Below are 22,784 nucleotides of genomic sequence, written 5' to 3'. Positions count from 1 at the left end.
ATTAACCCTGTCGTTCAGACCTGGCCACATTGTCTTCAGGATAGGTGGCTCTAGCGAGACACGGCGATGCTTTGCAGGCAGCAAACAAAACTACTAACAATTCTACTAAACATACTTCTTCGGTCTATGATCACTGCAATCCACAGCTTGTAATTTCCCGCTTGGAGGAGTGTTTTTGGCCCGTTTATACAACATGGCGTTTTTGTAGTTACCTGAAATATTCAGCGAGCTGGACTCTCGAGCATGCAGGGACAACCGTAGTAGCCATTACCAGAGGGGACTTGCAGCTTGACTGAATCTTTGGGCCAGACTGAAACAGCAGGACCTGGCCCCAAGTGTGGATACAAACCGATGTGTAGCCGATTATGTGATAGATATTTGCTTCTATCTCATACCAAGAAATGAATCAGTTCAAATGTCCAAATCTATAAATCCTCTAAGAATTATATATAATTCTTGTGCTAGAATAAGAAGTCAAAACTACCTTAATGTATATTACAAATGTCACACCAACAACCTGCATTAATTGAGTCATAGATGCCAGCATGCAGTGTCCTTTTGGCCATCTGTGATTAATCCTTCACTAGCCCCTATTCATTGTTCATTTTTAATTTTTATTTTGAGATACAGCAAAGATAACAGGGCCTTTCTGGCCCAACAAGTCCCCACTGCCCAATTACACCCATGTGACCAATTAATCTACTAGCCCTTCCATCTCTCGAACATGGAAGGAAAGCAGACCTCCCAGAGGAAACCCACACAGTCATCGGGAGAATGTACAACCTTCCTAGGCACAGTGGCAGAATTGAACCCCGGATGCTGACGCTGTAATAGTGCTATGCTAAACACTACACTACCATGCCATCCACATTCTCAACAATCTTTCTTTCCTCATTCATCTAGGTTCTATCAATTGCCTGCATGCTAGGGGAAGTCTACAGCAGCTAATTACCCGACCAATGTGCATGCCTTTGGACTGCGCAGGATAACCAGAGCACGCAAAGAGAGCCTGCACAATCATCGGCAGAGCATTGAAACTCCGCACAAACTGCAGCCAAGGCTGGGATTGACTTCAACTTTCTAGCAAAATGAGGTAGTGGCTTTACCAGCCGTGCAGCAGGGCAGCCCAAAGCTGAAAGTCTTTGACATAGCAGATTGCTCCAGGGAACTTTACAGAGTTGTTTTCAGGTAACATTTATGAATCTCTTTAAGAAACTCTTAGACAGGTACATGGATGATAGAAAAATGGAGCACAGTGTAGGAGGGAAGGGATAGATTGAACTTAGAGTGGGTTATAAGGTCGGCATTATATAGTGGCTGAAATGTCTGCACTATGCCATGAAGTTTTATATTCTATGTTAAAATTTTGCATCAAACATCATAAATGTTAGAACAAATGGATAAAAGCTTGGCCTGAAATGCAAATATTATTACCATGTGATCTTAAAAGGCAGGTCAACAGGCAGATATATGGAGAGGTTCATGAAGTTCTTGACTGATGAATGCAGATTTTAAATATAGGGTTGAGCAGTAGGCTGAAATTGGATATCTTAGTCGGTTGAAAGGTAAGAGGAGCTTATAAAGATGAGGCCAAGGGAAGACATGGAAATATGAAAAGTTTAAAATAAAGTTATTACTTGGTTTTATGTTTTATCTTTTATGAGAACAAGGAAACTGCAGAATATTTACACTGCCACAATTCCCCTTTTCTATATTCTCTGGTTATTGAATAAATTAAATTAATCAAATATTACCTCATCTTTTTCCAAATTCTTGTGTTCAATATTTCAGAGCTGCAGATGACATTTATTTATTCTGTCTCCAGTCGAGCCTTCCTTTACAGTTTGATTCCAACAGTTTTGAAACTACTGATTCAGTCAGCTTATTGCCAAATCTTATCAGGAGATGATCCATGGTTTGTTCGCCTGATAAATAATAATTTATTTATAATTTTATTTACTTACCATCTTCATCTGCTGAATCCCATTCTTGATCTGTCCAGGCTCTGTCATGCTTGTTCTTTGTAGTTGAGTCAGATGCTAACTTCTCATAGAGGATAATCCCGCACCAGCTCCACTCAATGGGATTTTTACCTGCTTTCACTTATTTTTGTCCCCATCTAGTTCCAGATGATTCCAGTGATATGGTCAATGGAGCAAAATGGAGTACATATACGAGGGGTGATTGATAAGTTTGTGGCATAAGGTAGAAGGAGATGAGTTATTAACTTTATACTTTCTGCATAATCAATCAAAGAGTTGAACTGCATGTGCATGTTATTGAAACGTATAAAATTCTAAAGGGGTTGGACAGGCTAGATGCAGGAAGATTGTTTCCAATGTTGGGGAAGTCCAGAACAAGGGGACACAGTTTAAGGATAAAGGGGAAGCCTTTTAGGACCGAGATGAGGAAAAACTTCTTCACACAGAGAGTGGTGAATCTGTGGAATTCTCTGCCACAGGAAACAATTGAGGCCGGTTCATTGGCTATATTTAAGAGGAAGTTAGGTATGGCCCTGGTGGCTAAAGGGATCGGAGGTATGGAGAGAAAGCAGGTACAGGGTCCTGAGTTGAATGATCAGCCATGATCATACTGAATGGCGGTGCAGGCTCGAAGGGCCAAAGGGCCTACTCCTGCACCTATTTTCTATGTTTCTATGTTTCTATGTAACGAGAGCTGTATAACTCATCTCCTTCTACCTTAGGCCACAGACTTATCAATCTCCCATCTGTGGACACTTTCTGGAGGTCCAAGATCCGTATGCTCCATGACTGCTGGACTAAGTGTATAGATGTAAGAGGGGACTATGTTGAAAAATAAATGTGCTAGATTTTCTAAAATTGACTCCTTCTACCTTAGGCCATGAACTTATCAATCACCCCTCATTCAAGCAACAAGTATTGGGCAAAGATATTTTAGGTAATCAAATTTCATACTTACATTTTAATTTAGTGGTATGACCAACTTGCTTCCTAATATCACCATAGCACTGCACGTTTGAACAAAAGGGTGTGTTTGGTTACCTTTCCTCGACACAATGGATTCTCACTGTGGGTCTGATGACAGATTGCCTATGAGAGAAAGAGCTGTTATCTCTGCAGCTCTTCCTGTGTCAAAGATTAGTTAAGGTGGGCCAATGGAACTCTACACAGAAAGCTGCATACATTGTCTTGCCAATGAAGAAAAAATTAGAAAGTTGCCTTTGTGTCATCTTGGCCTAAAACATTTTGCACTATTTGTGCAGTTTTGAAGTGTAGTCACTGATGTAATCAACAAAGGCAGTGGTACTTTTGTGCATAGTAGGGTACCACGAACAACAGTGTGACAGCAGTAACGTGGCAGTAAGTGGGATGTTATTACTGCTCGAGGTGTTAGAGCTCAGAGTTCAATTCCGACATCCTCTGAAAGAAGTTTGTACATCCTTCCCGTGAATGCATCAATTCCTCTGGGAGCTCCAGTTTTCTCTCACGATCCAAAGACACACCAGTTAGTAGGTTAATTGGCCATTATATAAATTGTCCTGTAATTAGGCTAGGGTTAAATAGATGGATTGCTGGTTGGTGCTGCTCGCTGGGCTGGAAGGTCCTATTCCACACAGTATCTATAAATTAAAAATAATCATGTCAGATTGGACAGTTTAATATTGATCAGGAAGCTGGAGGCCTTTTTTCCCTTCTCTTCAAAAAGGTGCCATGATATCTTTTACATTGCTTGTTGGGGGTGATGGGGGATATATACACGGCCTTGGCTTAAGGTCTTATGAAATGAACCTCAGGGTTGTATATGGTGACATATATATACTTTGATAATAAAGTTTATCTTTAAATGTTGAACTATCTGAAGGACAGTAGCCTTTCAGTTTTGCATGGACATGTCAATCTAGATCTTTGTACCTAGCTTTTGAGGATTGTTTAATGCCAATCAAAAGCCTATATGAAGCATCCTTTTCCTGAATAACCTTGTATCTATCGGATATACTATCACCTCTTATAAAGTTAAATCAAGCAACAAAGCCAACAGCAGGGTTTTGCTTCCAGATAAGCTGTATGCCTTCTATGCTTGATTTGACTGTAAAAACATGTAGGAACCTACAGGAACTCCCACAGTCCCTGATGATCCTGTGATTTCAATCTCTGACACCAACGTGCAAACAGCCTTCAGGAGGGTACCCCATGAAAAGCATCAGGCCAAGTACTAAAGACCTATGCTGATCGACTGGCTGGAGTGTTGACTGAGATCATTAACACTTCAGCCATCTGGGATACCGACCTGCTTCAAACAGACTTCAATTAGGCTGGTGCCTAAGAAGAACGTGGTAACCTGCTCCAATGACTATCATCCAGTAGCACTTACATCTGCAGTGATGGTGTTTGGAGAGGTTGGTGATGAAAACATATAAATTCCTGCCTGAGAAGCAATTTGACTACCGGAGCAACAGGTCCACAACAGATGTCATCTCTTTAGCTCTTCACTCAACTCTGGAACACTTGGAGAGCAAAAATGCAAATATCAGGATGCTCTTTTCGACTACAGCTCAACATTCAATACTATCATCCCCTCTAAACTTATCACTAAACTCCAAGACCTTGCCCTCAATAACTTCTCAATTGAATTCTCAATTTCCCCACTTGCAGACCCCAGTCAATTCAGATTGGCAACATTTCCTCCACAATCTCCATCAGGTCAGGTGCACCACAAGGCTGTGTGCTTAGTCCCAGCTCTGCTTGCTTTATACTTATGACTGTGTGGCTAAGCACAGCTCCCATGCAATATGCATGTTTGCTGATGACATCATTGTCGTAGGCCAAATTAAAGGTGGCGATGAGTCAGCATATAGGAGGGAGATTGAAAATCTGGCTGAGTGGTGCCATAACAACAACTTCTTACTCAATGTCAACAAGACCAAGGAGTTGATTATTGACTTCAGAGGAGGAAACCAGAGGTCCATGAGCCCATCCCCATCAGATTATCAGAGATGGAGAGGGTAAGCAAATTTAAATTCCTCGGTATTATTCTTGAGGACCTGTCCTGGGCCAGCATGTAAACGCAATTACGGAGAAAGCATGGCAGTGCTTCTACTTCCTTGATGAAGAGTTAGCATGACATCTGAAACTTTGACAAACTTCTTTTGAAGTGCAGGAGAGAGTATTTTCACAGGGTGCATCAGAGCTGGTTTAGCCGGCCAGCGGTGTAGTCACATCCCCACTGGACTTCGAGGCGAGTGGTCCCTGGTTCGAATTCGGCTGGCTCCTTGCACGCTTTCCATCTATGTTGGGTTGATAATCAACCTAACACCTTGGCCTCGTAAAGAAGCAGCAAGGTTGCCCCCCTGAAGTGCCACAAGAGCTGGAAAGGAGCAACATACATCACAGCTGGTATGGAAACACTAATGCCCTTGAACAGAAAACTCTATATATGGAGCAATTCATCACAAGTAAAGCCCTCCCCATCAATGAGCACAAAAAAGCTGTCATAGGAAAGCCTGTCGGGGATCCCCACCACACAGGACATGCTCTTTTCTCACCGCTGCCATCAGCAAGGAGGTACAGGAGCCTCAGAACTCACTCCACCATGTTCAAAAACAGTTATTACCCCTCAACCATCAGGTTCTTGAACCAAAGGGGATAACTTCACTCACCTTCACTTAGTCCATCATTGAAATGTTCCCACAGCCTTAATACTCATTTTTATAGACTCTTCATCTCATGTTCTTAATATTTATTGCATATTTATTTATTGTTTTTAGTTTTTTTTCTCAGCTCAGGTTGGTAAAACCTAAGGCAAGGGCATAGCCAAGCACACTCATTTCTCAGTTGCTAAGAACTTTCAGACTATTCCAGTGGTGCTTAGTATTGTGGCTTTCTGGAGATTTACATAAATATTGCTGTGTAGCCCTAATTGTTTAATGCTGTTGTGTATTGACTTTGGGATGTTACCAATTGTAGATATTACTATTCGGACAATGTATACCCTTTTCATGTTCCATAGTCTTAGAGTCTTAGAGGAGTACAGCACAGAAACAGGCCCTTCAGCCCATCTAAACCATGCCGATATCATTTAAACTGATCAATCAGGTGATCATACACTGTATTTTCTTAGCAAATACAAACGGACTGCTTGTAATTATTTAGTGCCTTTCTAACCAACAGGTTATACTGCAATGGATTTGAATAGTTGTTCCTCCCCTAAAACTAAATTTAACAAACTCGCCTGCAAATATTTATATTATTGCTTCCTCTTTAATTTCTTCTTTTAATTCAGCATATTTCTGGTGTTCTTGCTTATTATTTTCTGCATGTATATGTTTTTGGATTGGCTATTCCAAAGTTGATTTTGCTTGTTTGCCCTGTTTCTGGACGGTTATTATGGATTGTCCAATCTTTAGTAACGTATTGGTTGTAATATGAATTGTGGGATCCTGGTTCTAAAACTGGATCAGGTTTGTATTTATAGCAAAGTATGGTTTCCTTTCTGAGACTGTATTTTTAAACCAAGACTTTGGTGAATGATGTTTGTCACTTGATTGAGCCTGTGTAAGTAATCAGATTGAGTTAAACTGCTGCAGGATCCTGTAATGTGTTGGATTGTTTCTGGTCTCTTTTGCCATTTTCTACATTTATCATCTTGAATTTGTTGGTCTTATGTATTATTTGATAATTTTCTTGTGTTAGCCACCTGGTCCTGTGATGCCAGAAGGAGCCTTTATGATTCTGGGAAGAGGTCTCCAACTCTGAGCCAGGTGTTTGTCACTTCCTTGTCAAAATCTAGTTGCTCAGACCATGGGAATGTCTTCCATGGAGCGTCACGTTCTTGTATTGGTTAATTTTTTCCTCTAAAGTGATAACGAATATTATTTTTATTTTTTCCTTTTTTTTCTTTTTTTTATTTGCGCAGTTTGTTGTCTTTTGCACATTGTCCATCCTGCTGGGTGCAGTCTTTCACTGATTCGATTCTGTTTCTTGTATTTATTGCGAATGCCAACAATAAAATGAATCTCAGGGTTTTATATGGCAACATATATGTACTTTAATAATTAATTTATTTGAACTTTGATAGACTCTGAGGCAAGTATCACATCCATTCTTCATTGTTAATAGTGAAAATGCTGGGACATAACCTGTGCACATCTCATACTTCCTTGTCTACTTATACATTTATGAACATTAGATTCTGCTCTGAATCTACAGGACATTTTAAATAGTCTGTAAACATTCCAGATTTGCCTGATGACCTACCGTATTATCTTGTTGCTAGAATAATTAACATCTCATATTTTGTACTTCTGATGGATTTTAGTTTTCACTTGTTACTTCAATTTCTTCTGCATTTGACATTCATAATGATCTCACTCAATACCAGAGGTTTGGATTTAGTGTTCATTAAAATAGCACTGAACTAATATATTGAGCAATGCCTATCATTTAATTTAATTATACTGCACAATAACTAGAGCTGGACATTGTTAATCTCATTATATTGTCATTAAGTAACCATTAGAAATATTCTCCTAGTGTAAAATAAACAATTCTTAAAATTTAAGTTAACAACTTTTCAAAAATACACGGCTGCATATATAATGATATATCAATAATATGGAAGAAGGATTGGTAATACATTTCCAGACAGTAACTTCTTTACTCCTGTTTAATAAAAGAAAACAGATGGTATCCTTGCATTATAAATAGAGCCACAGAGAATACAGGAAATTATGCAAAAACTTTTATAAATTACAAATTGTGCCTCAGCTTGCTCTCATTTCCCAACATCAGGTTTAAGATGGGTGCCAAGGCCTTCAAAAGGATGTATGGGGCTTCTCTTACTGGAAAACAGCTAGGTAAATGGTGCTTCACTTCTGTGGAGAGACTGGTGAACCTGAGGCTGCTCTCAGTGACAAGGACATTAAAAGGAGACTTAATAGAAGTACTATAAGTTATAAGGGACTTTGAAGTAGTCAAAGGGGGGTGGGTGGGGGAAGGGTGTTTCCACTCTCCAATGTTATTAAGCAAAAGAAAGATTTTTTTATTATCTGGTGAAAGAGCTGTTTGGGTGGGAAAATGGTGAGCTGAGCGAGGAGAACAGAGTAATGAGGAAAAAATATTATAGAGTAAGTTGTTTTTATCTTGATTTTTAATGTGTGATCAACTGTTGAAGGGGGATTCAATATTACCTTTCTGAAAGGAATTTGGAGGAGTGTGCAAAGCTTTGGGGAAAGAGAATGGGCAACAAAATAGATGAATAGTAATTTTAAAAGGGCTCACCTGGGCTTATTGGGATGAACGTTTTCCTCTTCTAGATTCCAAAATATGCAGGTGAGATTCCCCCAACAGGTTTTCATCTTAGTGTAGGTATACTAGCTATTAGTTTGGATTCGTTCTTGCTGAATATTTTAATGATCTATTCCGAGTAATTAAATATCCTTATTGATTATATTCTTCCGGATTATGCACTGGGGGAAACCAGGGAAAAGCATCAACCAAGTTTAAAATGAGACCTAGAATTAATTAACTTCGCCACAATGCTTGTTTTTCACACTTGCACTTTCTATCAATCAGTCTATGGACTTAAATTAGTCTATCAATTTACAGAGTTGCCATCAACTCTGAATTTTTTTGAAGCATTTAGATAGGACAGACGATAAGGACTATAAGCAGACAGATGGAATTGACATTGTAGTCAGCATAGACATCATGAGCAGAAGGACCTGTTCCTGTGCTGAATTCCTTAACATGTTTAAGATTATTTAGTCAAAATATCTATTGAGCATTTCTAGCATCTTTTATTCCATGTTTCCAGCACCTGTGTTATGTGGCCTTTGTATCCATAGAAACATATGATATAGAACCAAAATTAGGCCATTCAGCCCATCAAGTCCGCTCCACCATTCCATCATGGCTGATTTATTATCCCTCTCAACCCCATTCTCCTGACTTTTCCCTGTAACCTTTAACTAACCAAGAACTTATCAACGTCCGTTTTAAATGTACTCAATGACTTGGACTGCACAGCTCTTTGTGTCAATGAATTCCACAGATTCACTACCCTCTGGCTAAAGAAATTCTTTCTCATTTGAGTTCTAAATAGATGTCCCTCTAGTCTGAGGCTGTTCCCTCTAGTCCTAGACTCCCCTACTATAGGAAATATTCTCTCCACATCCACTCTATCTAGGCCCTTCAATATCTGATAGCTTTCAATGAGATCCTCTCTCATTCTTCTAAATTCCAGAGAGAGCCATCAAACACTCCTCAGATGTTAAAGTTTTCATTCATGGAATCACTTTTGTGAACCTTCTCTGGACCCTCTCCAACGCCAGCTCATCTTGCCTTAGATAAGGGGTCCAAACCTGCACACAATACACCAAGTGCAGTCAAACCAATGCCTTATAAAGTCTCAGCATTATATCCGTGATATTATATTCTAGTCCTCTCAAAATGAATGCTATCATTACGTTTGCCTTCTTTACCACGACTCAACCTGCAAGCTAACCTTTAGGGAATCCTGCATGAGGACTCCCAAGTCCCTTTGCACCTCCGATTTTTTAAATTTTCTCCCTGTTTCGAAAATAGTCTACATCTTTATTCCTTCTACCCAAGTGCATGATTATACATTTCCCTAGACTATATTCCATCTGCCACTTGTTTGCCCATTCTCTCAATCTGTCTAAGTCCTTCTGCAGACCCCCTGCTTCCTTAACTTTATCTGCCTCTCCATCTTTCTTTGTATCACCCAGAAAGCTGGCCACAATGCGGTCAATTCCATCATCCAAATTATTGACATATAACATGAAAAGAAGCGGTTCCAACATTGACCCGTGTGACACTCCACTAGTCACCTTAGTCACCAATAGCTATCCAGAAAAGGCCCCCTTTATTCCCACTCTTTGCCTCCTGCCAGTCAGCCATTCTTCTCTCCATGCTAGTGTCTTTCTTGCAATACCACGGGCTCTCACCTTGTTAGGCAGCCTCATGTGCGACACCTTGTTAAAGGCCTCCTGAAAGTCCTAGTAAACAACATCCACTGACTCTCCTTTGTCTATCCTGCTTCTTTATTTCCTCAAAGAATTCCAACAGATTTGTCAGACTAGATTTCTCCTGAAGAACCATGTTAACTTTGGACTATTTTATCATGTGCCTCCAGGTACTTGAAAACCTCATCCTTAATAAAGGACTCCAACATCTTTCCAACCACTGAAAGTAGGTTAACTGCCCTATAATTTCCTTTCATCTGTCTCCCTCAGATGATTCTATACTCAACTTTATCACAACCTATGCACTCACTTTCAAAGACTCTTCATCTCATGTTCTCAATAATTGTTGCTTATTTATTGTTGTTATATTTTTCTTTTTGTATTTGCACAGATATTTACTGTGAATGCCACAAGAAAGTGAATCTTAGGGTTGTGTATGGTGACATATGTATACTTCAATAATAAGTTCACTTTGAATTTTGAACTTTAATTGGTGTATCATTACAATCCAGGGTTGTGGTTGTTCCTCTCTGCGTCTCGTGGTGCATCGAGAGGCAACCTTGCTGTTTCTTTGGCATTTGTCTGGTTTTTTTATGAGGCTGAGTTGTTAACTCAACATTCAACCCTGCATGGATGGAAAGCGTGCAAGGAGCCAGCCAGATTCGAACCCGAGACCACTCGCCTTGAAGTCTGATGTGGATGCCATTACACCACCAGCCAGTTTACAATCCAGAGACATGAGCATAAATTCTGACTGACACTCAATTGCAGTCCTGTACTGTTGAAGAGATTTCCTGTTGAATGAGATGCCTGCTACCAAATAGGGGTAAAATGTCCCATCAAATTTTTTAAAAAGCATAGGGCTTATCCTTGATCAATCTTTATCATCAATTAACTTCATAAAACAGATCATCTTGTCAGCTTCTAATTGTCTTGAATCTTGAGTCCATATTGGTGCCATGTTTCCTCAACAGATTCATGACAACTTTTTTAAAGTAGTTAATTGACTATAAAGTGCTTTGGGATGTTCTTCAATTGTTAAAGGTCTAGACCAGGGGTTTCCAACCTGGAGTCCAAGGACCCCTTGGTTAACAGTAGGGGTCCATGGTATAATAAAGGTAGGGAACCCCTGGTCCAGACTTTGTCTTTTCATCTTCTGTGCAGGAGGGCTAAATCAAGAACAGCTATTTCATCATTTTCATCTACATGAACGAAGTCCAAAATAAAAGGTGGTGTATTTGTACCTCTGCCCTCAATACACTGCTATGGTTCTCTGTGAAGTTTTGTGTACAATTTTTTTCAATGTGGGGATAATTGGTATGATATCACTTAAATGAGCTGCTGGTGTTTGTAATGTGGTGCATTGAACTATCAGTAGTGTTGCTAAACACAATCATTCAGATAAGGAAGAAGATCTGTAATTAAAAGAATAAGGAACAAAAGAGTAAAGCACTAGGTAAAGCCCCCGTTGAGCACTCACCTGTGTTATTACTTGCTGTGCTAAGTATAATTACATTCAAATTCATATACTTCCTGGTAAATTCCCTACTAATTTACTATGCAACACAATGAGATTATAGGCTTTCATGTCTCGTGTGACAATGCTGGGTCTACAATGTTGCAGGAGATGATTATTACCCTCTGATCCCATCAGCTGCAGTGAATTTAACTAGTGTCAGTGTAATTAACCAGTCATCAAACTCTGAAACCATCACCCATTTTCAGCACAGTGTGCAATGAAAAAATTGCTTCAATTGTTTAATTCATTCATTTGCGTCACTAGCACCACCTTAATACTGGAAGTTGAGATGTTCCGCCGTATTGGTAAAGAAGTAGAGCCCGTCATCATGCCTAGAATAAGCTTTAGAGATGCAGATCTACATCAGCTAAATGGCTGCCCCCACTATCGCCATAATTGAGCCAATAACCATAGTAGGTCAGGAATGTGCAGGTGCCAAGATTTCTAGTCTCCTGCCTCGCAAGATTTTGGTCTTGATTTCCTGTTGCTTTCAGTCTGGCCATGTTTTACATGGCAAGTCAATCCAAGTAATGTTTTTTCACTACCCTCTCATACGGCAACAAAAGTTGTTCATTCCAATGACATCTGTTTTCCCCAATGAATCCTTAGTTTCTTCCAAAACTCCAACCCTGATCGCATGTCAAATCCTTCAGTAATAAATAACTACTAATATGGCCCTGCATTGCATGAGAATTTCAACTGTTAAATACAGCATATCATTCACTAATGAGTTTTAGATTTTATTTTTTGAACATTACAGCACTGAAACAGGCTCTTTGGCCCAACTGGTGCATGCTGTTGGTCCCTGTTGGTCCTGATTGTCCACTTTCAGCCCGTGACCCTGCAAGCCCCTGAATGTATCCAGTCGCTTCGTCAATGTTGCAGTAGTATCTGCCTCGACCACTTCCTCTGTCAGCTCATTCCAGGTTCTCACCAGCCTTTGTGTCAAGAAGTTACCTTCTAAGGTCTCTTTTAAACCTCTCCCTTCTTATCTTGGATTTGAGCCTTCTAGTTTTGGACTTCCTAACCTTGTGGAAAACCTTGCACATTATCCAGATACCTCATGATCTTATGAACTTCCATAAGGTCACCCCTTATTTCCCCTGCACTTCAGGGAATAAAGATCCAGTATGGCTAACTTTCCCCTATAACCCAGGCCTGTAGTCCAGGCAGTGTTCTTGTAAATTTTCTTCTGCACTTAATAATAGTGACCAGAACTGTACCCTGTACTCCATATCAGAGTGGCTGAACTTGGCTTTCCAAGGTGGCTGGTCAGATGTCAGTAGTATGCCTTTGAGTCACAGAAGAAACTACAATGTGGCATATTTAGTGATGATGAATTGCATATTTTACAACTGAACATTACCTGCTGTGCAAGGCAAACTTCATGATCGCACTGTGTCCCTTAATGTGAATACTATCTATTATGACAGGAATTGACGTGGTGATGAATGGCCGTTTGGTGTAGATCAGAGGAAGTCCACATGCCCATCACATATGCTCCTATTACCTGAAGGACTTCAGAAATACTTAATCTTATCGAGACTTCCCTGAAGAGCAATACCTTTTCAGTTTTTCAAGTTTTAAAAGGCAGAGTACTATCTACTCAGGAAAGACCTTATGTCAAGGTCTCCACTCCATGAAGTTCAAGGTCACTTTGATTGACAATTTCCTTGCAGTAGGATCATTGCAATCAGCTGCATGAAGACCATTCCCAAGCCTCTCCTTTTGCTGCTTGCTTCAGCATCAGAGATATGGGCACTTCACCCTTGTGGCGAGGGTACTTTACTTCAATTTCACATTCCAGGCAATAGGATTTTCAAAAATTTCTGCCAAATAGCTGATGATTGCACTTGCTACCATAGGAACCCAGCCTTAGCTGTGCTCTGTGTAGCTGAATGGGCTGAATGGCCTAATTCTGCTTCAATGTGTTTTGGTCTTTTCTTTGTTCTCCTGCAGAAAAGTGATCTGTTAATGTGTGGCTTTTGTCTGCTAATTCAGCAGGGCAGTCTCTCTGTTCTCACAGAAACCCTGAGCTGCTGTATGCAGCATTCTCTCGTTCCTGGAGCTCAGTGAATTGCTTTAGGGTGACATATGATGAGGGAAAGCAGCAATCTGTTCTCAAGTGGCATTTCATTGTTCTATGACAAAACAATCTGCTGACACACTTTCTGTCTCTGCGCCCAAGCTATTCCATGTAAAACACTGTCTTTCAGTGAATAATTCTAGATTCTAGATGGATGGGATTGGGGGGGGGGGGGGGTCGGAGGAATTCCTCAGCAATCATCATCAGCATCCACATTTTTCTTTTTCCTCAGCAATCATCTTTTTCTTTTGTTGGGGGGAAATAGAAAGAAACAAATGTGGATTACAGGAGCTTCATCAAGTATATAAATGGATAAACGAGGTTCCCTCACAGACATAGATGGGAGAATTTTTATAAAGGAGAAAAAAGAGATGGCAGAGAATTGAAACAAGTGCCATATGTCTTTCATGGAATAAGATGCAAAGAATCCTCCTAGACATAAGTGTCTTGGGGTCTATTGGTAATGAACAAACAAAAAAAAGTACCGCGTAATTGATATGACTGCCTTGTCCACCCGTCCGTTCCCACTGAACTGCCTCCTGGCAATTATCCTTGCAAGCAGGACAAGTGCTTCACCTGCCCCTACACCTCCCCCCTCACTACCATTCAGGGTCCCAAACAGTCCTTCCAAGTGAGGCAACTCATCACCTGACAATCTGTTGCATTTCGTGCTCCTGTTGTGGTCTACTTTACTTCGGTGAGACCCAGCATAGATTGAAGCAACATCACTCTATCGGCCACAAGAGGCAGCATTTCCCAGTGGAAACCTATTTCCAACATGTCTGTCCATGGTCCCCTCTACTGCCGCAATGAGGTCACACTCAGATCAGCAATACCTCATGTTCCATCTACATAGCCTCCAATCTGATAGAATGAACATAGATTTATCTAATTTCTAGTAATTTCTTTCCCATTCCCCATTCTGGCTCTCCTCTTACCCTTTCTCTTCTCAACTGTCTATCTTTTCTCTCTCGAGATCCTCTTCCTTCCATTTTCCCCATGGTCTCATCTCCTGTCCAATCAGATTCCTTCTTCAGGCCTTTACCTCTTCCATCTATCACCTCCCAATTTCTTAATTCACCCGCCCTCCCCACCAACCTTCTCCCCCTCACCTGGTTTCACCAATCACCTTGTACTCCTCTCCTTCCCTCGCCTTCTTATGCTGGCCTCCTCCCCCTTCCATTCCAGTCCGGATGACGGGCCTCAGCCCAAAACATCGACATTTTATAGATGCCTCCTGGCCTGCTGTGATTTGTGTGCGTCGCAACGCACGTTGCAATTGGTGAACTTGAAAGCCGATGAATCCCTAGAGACTGGTCATCATCCAGCACTTTATAGATTCTAGAATTATTCCTGTAGATCGGAGGGTAGCAAATATGGCCCCAATATTTAAGAAAGGAGGCAGAGGGATAACTGGGAACCAGCAACTTGGCAGCAAAATGTCAGTTGTGGGGCAAGTGCGGGGAAAGGGTAATAGTAACTGAACATCTTGGAAAGAATAATGGGGTTGAGCAGGGTTGCCATCAATTAATGAATGGAAAATAAGGTTACATGTTCAAGGCTATTTTAATTTTTGATTCATCTGCTGACATTCTGAGAAAATGAGTGTGACAGAGTAGATAAGTGGTGACCAATGGATGTGACGTATTTGGGTTATAGAAACATAGAAAACCTACAGCACAATACAGGCCGTTCGTGCCACGATGCCGTGCCGAACATGTACTTACTTTAGAAATTACCTGGGGTTACCCATAGCCCTCTATTCTCCTAAGCTCCATGTACCCATCCAGGAGTTTCTTAAAAGACCCTATCATACCCGCCTCCACCACCAATGCCGGCAGCCCATTCCACATACTCACCACTCTCTGCATAAAAAACTTAACCCTGACATCTCCTCTGTACCTACTTCCTAGCACCTTAATACTGTGCGCTCTCACGTTAGCCATAAATGCTTTACATGGAGATGAAGAAGGTTAAAACTTAGAAAAACTGGGACTGAGATACTGATATGGATTGAGAATTGATTGTGGAAGTAAGCAAAAATGGGAATAAAATTATATACTGTTATTCCTGAGATAATGAAATAGTTGGTTATTGCCTTTTTCATGAGATCATGAAATGTTTCATATAAATGCAGGAACTGCACAGTACCTGCCTTTCAGCTCATGCTTACTGCCAACATTTTAATCTCCGTGATCAATCTAACCCTTCCCTTTGACGTAACCATCCATTTTTCTTTCACCCCTGCGTCTAAGAGTCTCTTAAATGTCCTCAATGCATCGGCCTCCAACACCTCACTTGGCAGTGTGTTTTATACACCCACTACAGTATGTTTTTTTAATAAAACTTACCTACGACATCCCCCTTATACATTTCTCCAGTCAGCTTAAAATTATGACCCCTCGTATCAGGTATTATTAAATGCAAATAAATATGGTATGTGGCCTAACCTTCTCGGCCTGTGCACAAAGCCTCCTGAGATGGTGAACAGAGAGGTTCTGCTGAAACATTGCAATAGTCCGAGCTTTCAGTCTCCATCAGCGGTATGGCTGAGGAGACCACCTGTCAGTATTTCCAGATTTGTTGACAATACTAAATTAGGCAGGTAGGGAGGGAGACATAAGTGGCTTTGGAGGAACTAACTGAGTGAAAGAGGACACAGCAAATGAGCTGGGAGGATCATCTGAGGGAAAATTGAGGCTGTCAACTCTGACACGCACGGCATAAAAGCAGTGTTTATATTTTAATGGTGGAATATTTAAATTATGATTTTACGGTGGGCTTGGGAGAAATATTGAAACAGTCCACTGAGCAATCAAAACATTCAGGAAGCCCAGCTGCAGATGGATTACAAAGATCTGAGCAAGTCGGAAAAACATCCCGTGGTTTAATTGATCTTTGATGTGATCACCCAAAGTGTCATTGCCTTGAAGAAATTGCATTAAACTGAAGAAACAGCTGGTTGACAGCTTGTGTCTAAGAACCAGAATTTCAAATGAATATATTAATACAGTATATGGATATTAGAAATTTTTACAAAATAAAATGCATATATTTAACTTAATGGCCACTTTATTAGGTACAGCTGCCTGTTAATGCACATATCTAATCAGCCAATCATGTTGGAGTAAAAGCATACAGACAGGGTCAAGAGCAAACATCAGAGCGGGATGGGGAAGAAATGTGATCCAAGGGACTTTTGACTGTGGAATGATTGTTGGTGCCAGACAGGGTGGTTTTATCCCTCATGTCCTGGCCAAAGTTTATCCTTCCAACGATGTCACTAAAACAGTTTTATTATTAATTACTATATGGTCACCTGTGGGATGCTCTGTGGAAGGGTTAGGAAGTGGGTTGTGTGTGTGTTACAAGGCACAAGCCTGCTGGGCAAATGACTTGTTGTTGAGTCGGAAGTTCTATTTAATTACATGTAAACTACACTTACAATAGTCAGCAAAAAAATAATGGCTTTTATCAAAAGTCATATTTCCCAGAGGCAAGGCTTGGCTTTTAAGCAATGCTTGAAGAAATAAAGTATTGATGCAAATTGGCCTTTTCACAACTGAATTTGCACAGAGGTGACACCAGTCAACTTGCTATGCGGTGCACAAGCCATTTCACTGTGTTCTAGATTAATGCCTTGTTATCATTTCTCGGCATTAGTGGTTCTGCTCATAAATCATTCAATGTCTTTGATTAGATTATTTCTTCCAATCAACTCCCACATAACCTTCATTGTTTAAATATTCCTGATGAACCACTCTGAAAAGATGGGAGTGCTCAGTGTGCCTTGCATAAACCATATGAATGACTTGATTGGATTACTGCCTTTCAATTATTTCAAGCATTTAGAGGCCATTATCCTTTAAGCACTCATGGGCAGCCTTTATTCTATATATTGTTACGAAACCAGTAACTGGTTTCACTTACCAGCAAAGATAGATATGTCAGTTGAAGTCCAATGGTACTATTTTCAAAAGTTTTATTAATAAAGGGGCACAAAAATTAAGGTTAATACAAACATTCCGATAACATGCGTCAAAACTCAATCTAAAACACCGGTGTAACCATAATCAATCAGAAATAAGCTCTTTCGTTGTCTAGGGTATATAATACTGAGTCCAATTGGAAATATAAAGAGTCACTCTGAAGTCTGCAGGCTTTTCTCTTTTGGTTTCACGTGTTGGAGAGAGAGAGAGATAAAACGGAAAAACTTGCCGTTTACATCCGTGGAATCAGGGGAGCGATCTTCCCCGTTGTTAGTTAAAAGCGATCTTCCGTTGGTTCCAGCCACAAACCCCGCATTCGGAGTTTAACGCACGTGGCTTATTTCAAAATGGCTTCCCGTTCCCACGGGAAGCGTTATCGTGCTTCTTGGTGTCTCCTTGGTGCGTCTGAGGGTCGTCCTCTTTCAGACCCTTCTTTATACTGCCTCACGGGATCTCAGGTGTCAATCAGGTTGCAGGTGATGCAATCTCTCTCTCAACCAGCCCACTTTGCCCGAGGGCTTTACAATGTCCCTGCGAGTTGGCACGTCTGCAGTTCCCAGGTGTCTCCTGAGAACAATGCCACAGTCTCCAGCTTTTGTCCCAGTGGAATGCGGTATCCAGCACGTCGCTGTCTTTCCATTTCCTGTGTCCATTCAGCCTGTCTCTCTCTCTCTCTTGGGTCACTGACCCCCCTTTCACTAGGGCTCTTGCAATTCTCACAAAGGAGGGGGCTGGTATCATAACACCTCCCCTCTTAAAAAGGTTTTTACCAGCGGTTAAAACCCAGCGTGGTACAGTCTTACAGAAATTTTGAATCTAATACAGAGTAATACAGTTATACATTCAAGTCAGCATCTAAACAGTTAACAAGTACAGTGCCCCTTTCCTTTAATACCTTAACCTCATGTGCCCTACTAACGCCTGGTAGCATCAAACTTCAGCTCAATAACCACCTTATTTATTTGCTTTCTTCGGCAACATAACTAAGGAGGTGTGATCTTAGCTTACATACATCTACAACGGTTCATGCAAAAGACAAATTTTTATGCTACTTTCAAACTTAACAGTCAAGCTTCCATGGGTGTTGTCTTTATTATTCACATACTTTGTCAAAATCCCTTAAAACCGGCTTCTGCTATTTTAAAAATCGCGCCCCCATTAACCCTCGCCCTTTTTCCGGTTAATTCCCTCGTGGCGATCTTGGGCACCCTGGCGAAATAAGCTTTCGCCCGCTCCTTTTATAGGAGTTATTTTATCAGCGTGTTCCAAACTTAGACCACCCAATTCCTTAATTTTAGGCCATTTGTCGTTTTTCTCTTCAGGACCCGTCATGCTATTAGTTTCCAATTTAAGATCCGCAAGCGATCTCGCCTTGTTCAGACAGCATTTCAAATTCTGCCTTTTCACAGCACCCTCTTGAATAACAATAGCGTGTGGGGCACCTTTACATTCCAAATCAACCTGTAATTGATTCGCAGGCACCGTGTTACCAAGCCATTGTCTCTGCAGCCTGGTTGCTGCTTCTGACATCAATCCAGACATTAAATTTTCTTCCTTTGATTTGGGAATTACAGATTTCCCGTCTCCCTCCACAACAACAGTTATCTCCCCATTCGTAAACTCCACATTAACTCTGAAGACCCCCTTCTGTACAACCCTCTGGGAACTCACACTTCCCAAGGTTAACCCCTTTTTCCCCTAACCAGGTCTATCTGACTCACGAGGACGGCCGCCCCGTCCCCCTGAATCAAACACCTCAGACTTCCCCTGAGCTCTGTTACCAGGTTCAGCACCACGTGCGCCCCCATCTTGGACACACTCAAACGGGACATTGGCCCCTTCCAGGCTTTCAATACCCGTACCTTTTTCAAATTCTAACGTCCCCCGATCCTTCCAGTTACTCTCTAGGCAGCCCCCCGTTGGGGAAGGCGCAACCCTGCAAGCTGAAACAACCTCCTCGGCCATTTCAGCTGACTTCTCCACAGCAAGGATACCCTTCCTCTCTAAGACTGCCCTCATTTCACTCTCGGGACCATCGAGAACACCTTTAGAACTCTGAACTTCTTCAAACAATTCTGCCAAACCAGACAGATTAACCATGTCCAACTCTGGACATTTTAACAACTTTATCCGTTTCTCAACTTTAGTTCCTACCTCTAGGACTTTTCTCTTCACTAAGGGCAGGGCTATTTCCTCTCCCTTACCCCCTTTTACTTTACTGCTTTCTGTTTTACCACCCTCGGAACCCTCATGGTACAGGGTCGGTAAAAACATCTTGGCCAGATTACTGCTGGCCCGATTTAAACTGCTCACTGCTTTTCTGGACAGGCTGCGTGTGACCGCGCATGCGCGATAGCTTTGGGACTCTAGGGGCGGGGCCACCGCACTCGCCGGTCGGCGGGTCGGCATCATGGCTGCCCAAATCCTCCCTCCTGCTAACACACTTTGTAACAACGCGACCCACTGCTCTTGTGGCCACTTCTGGTTCACTGCCACCGTTTCAAAAAACAAGAAATAACTATCAACATCCGTCTCTACGAACGGAGGTACTAATCTCAGCTCCCGACTAACATTAAACCGCTCTCTCCTTAGCTCCTCCCTCTCTCTTTCTCTCCCCGCTGCCGCTCTCTCGGCTGCTGCTAACTCTCTGATCCGAATTTCATGCTGTCTTTGCCTCTCAGCGTGATCCTGCTCGTTTTCCATCTCTAACCCCTTCGCCAAATTTAACAAGTCTGATTTGGTGCTCATAAATTCACACACGTCCATCCTTGCTGGTTTTTCTGTCTGGCTACCTGCGTACCAGATCCAAATTATTTTGTTTTGACTTACAATCCCGATTGACTGACCTCCCCCTTTTTGGTGTCAAATCCCGGACGAGCCCCCACTTGTTACGAAACCAGTAACTGGTTTCACTTACCAGCAAAGATAGATATGTCAGTTGAAGTCCAATGGTACTATTTTCAAAAGTTTTATTAATAAAGGGGCACAAAAATTAAGGTTAATACAAACATTCCGATAACATGCGTCAAAACTCAATCTAAAACACCGGTGTAACCATAATCAATCAGAAATAAGCTCTTTCGTTGTCTAGGGTATATAATACTGAGTCCAATTGGAAATATAAAGAGTCACTCTGAAGTCTGCAGGCTTTTCTCTTTTGGTTTCACGTGTTGGAGAGAGAGAGAGATAAAACGGAAAAACTTGCCGTTTACATCCGTGGAATCAGGGGAGCGATCTTCCCCGTTGTTAGTTAAAAGCGATCTTCCGTTGGTTCCAGCCACAAACCCCGCATTCGGAGTTTAACGCACGTGGCTTATTTCAAAATGGCTTCCCGTTCCCACGGGAAGCGTTATCGTGCTTCTTGGTGTCTCCTTGGTGCGTCTGAGGGTCGTCCTCTTTCAGACCCTTCTTTATACTGCCTCACGGGATCTCAGGTGTCAATCAGGTTGCAGGTGATGCAATCTCTCTCTCAACCAGCCCACTTTGCCCGAGGGCTTTACAATGTCCCTGCGAGTTGGCACGTCTGCAGTTCCCAGGTGTCTCCTGAGAACAATGCCACAGTCTCCAGCTTTTGTCCCAGTGGAATGCGGTATCCAGCACGTCGCTGTCTTTCCATTTCCTGTGTCCATTCAGCCTGTCTCTCTCTCTCTCTTGGGTCACTGACCCCCCTTTCACTAGGGCTCTTGCAATTCTCACAAAGGAGGGGGCTGGTATCATAACAATATAAAGTACCTGAGCCTTTGTAACTTGATAATTATTTCCAGATATTTATTATTCTTCACACATAACTGAATAAAATGCACACATTTACATTTAGCTATTGGTAAAGCGCAAGAGTATCTTGTAAAAGACACTGCATTTGGATCACATCACACTTTCTTTTTATATCCACTTTGGGACTGGGTTGAGAGGTGAAATTGATTGCTAAACTCAATTAGTACTTCCTACGTTTCAATGCTCGTGTGACCCACTTACACACAGACGCTATGAAGCACTCGGTAGAGTGTTAATTGTCATTCAAAGCTCTTTTGACTTGGTTGCTGCGACAGTGTAGTTTGAAGGAATCCAAAAGAGCACCATGGGCCTCTTTCAGCAAAGTAGTCCCCTACAGTCAAAAGAAACCTTAATTCAAGTGGTCATGGAAGGGACGCACCTCATCTTAACTTATATACACAAGAGATTCTGGAAATCTTGAGCTAGACACACAAAATGCTGGAGAAGCACCGCAGGTCAGGCAGGATCTATGGAGGGGAATAAATAGCCGATGTTTTGGGCCAAGACACTTCATCAAGTTGCAAAATGCTGACTGTTTATTCCTCTCCATAGATGCTGCATGACTTCTGAGTGCTTCCAGCATTGTGTGTGTTACTCATCTTAACTATTTCTGGTGGGTTCAGCCAAAGAAAATAATGTTGGATTCTCTTCCAAAGTACCAAAGTGATTCTCAGGTGCAACTTTCTCTTAGATGTGTGTGTGTTGGGGGGGGGGGGGGCTGTGGAGGGTGAAGATAGGGGGCCAAATGCTTTGATGGACTTTTCAGGGTGTTCACTTTTCCCTCAATATTCAATTAAGCATTAGACAAAATGAATATCTGCTTCCAAGACTATCCACCATGCTGCCCCAGATACATCCCATTCACCATTGGCTCCAGCAGCAATGTTAAAAGGCTGAAACAGGCTAGATATGGCAAAATTATTTCCCATGGTAGGGGAGTCTAGGGCAAGAGGGCACGACTTCAGGATTGAAGGATGTCCTTTTAGAACAGAGATGCGGAGAAATTACTTTAGTCAGAGGATGGTAAATCTGTGGAATTTGTTGCCACAAGTGGCTGTGGAGGCCAAGTCATAGGGTGTATAAAAGGCAGAGATAGGTATGTTCTTCATTAGCCAGGGCATCAAAGCGTATGGGGAGAAGGCAGGGGAGTGGTGATGACTGGAAGACTTGGATCAGCCCATGATTGAATAGTGGAGCAGACTCAATGGGCTGAATGGCCTACTTCTGTTGCAATAAATTATGGTCTTATGGCTTCCATTGAGAAACACTTGGTAAAGAAAGTACACAGCAAAGATAACCATGTGCCTTTTGCACACCCTATTCAACACATTTACAGCATGTAACCATGCTAATAACCTAGGGATAATGTCATTAACATGCATGACATGTGTACTTGAAAATTGCTTCCCCCCACATTTGGATAAAACTTACATATTTTTATGGATTTCTTTG

Source organism: Hemitrygon akajei, chromosome 20 (assembly GCF_048418815.1).
Source record: "Hemitrygon akajei chromosome 20, sHemAka1.3, whole genome shotgun sequence".
In the NCBI taxonomy this organism is placed as follows: domain Eukaryota; kingdom Metazoa; phylum Chordata; class Chondrichthyes; order Myliobatiformes; family Dasyatidae; genus Hemitrygon; species Hemitrygon akajei.
This window is presented reverse-complemented; position numbering follows the sequence as displayed.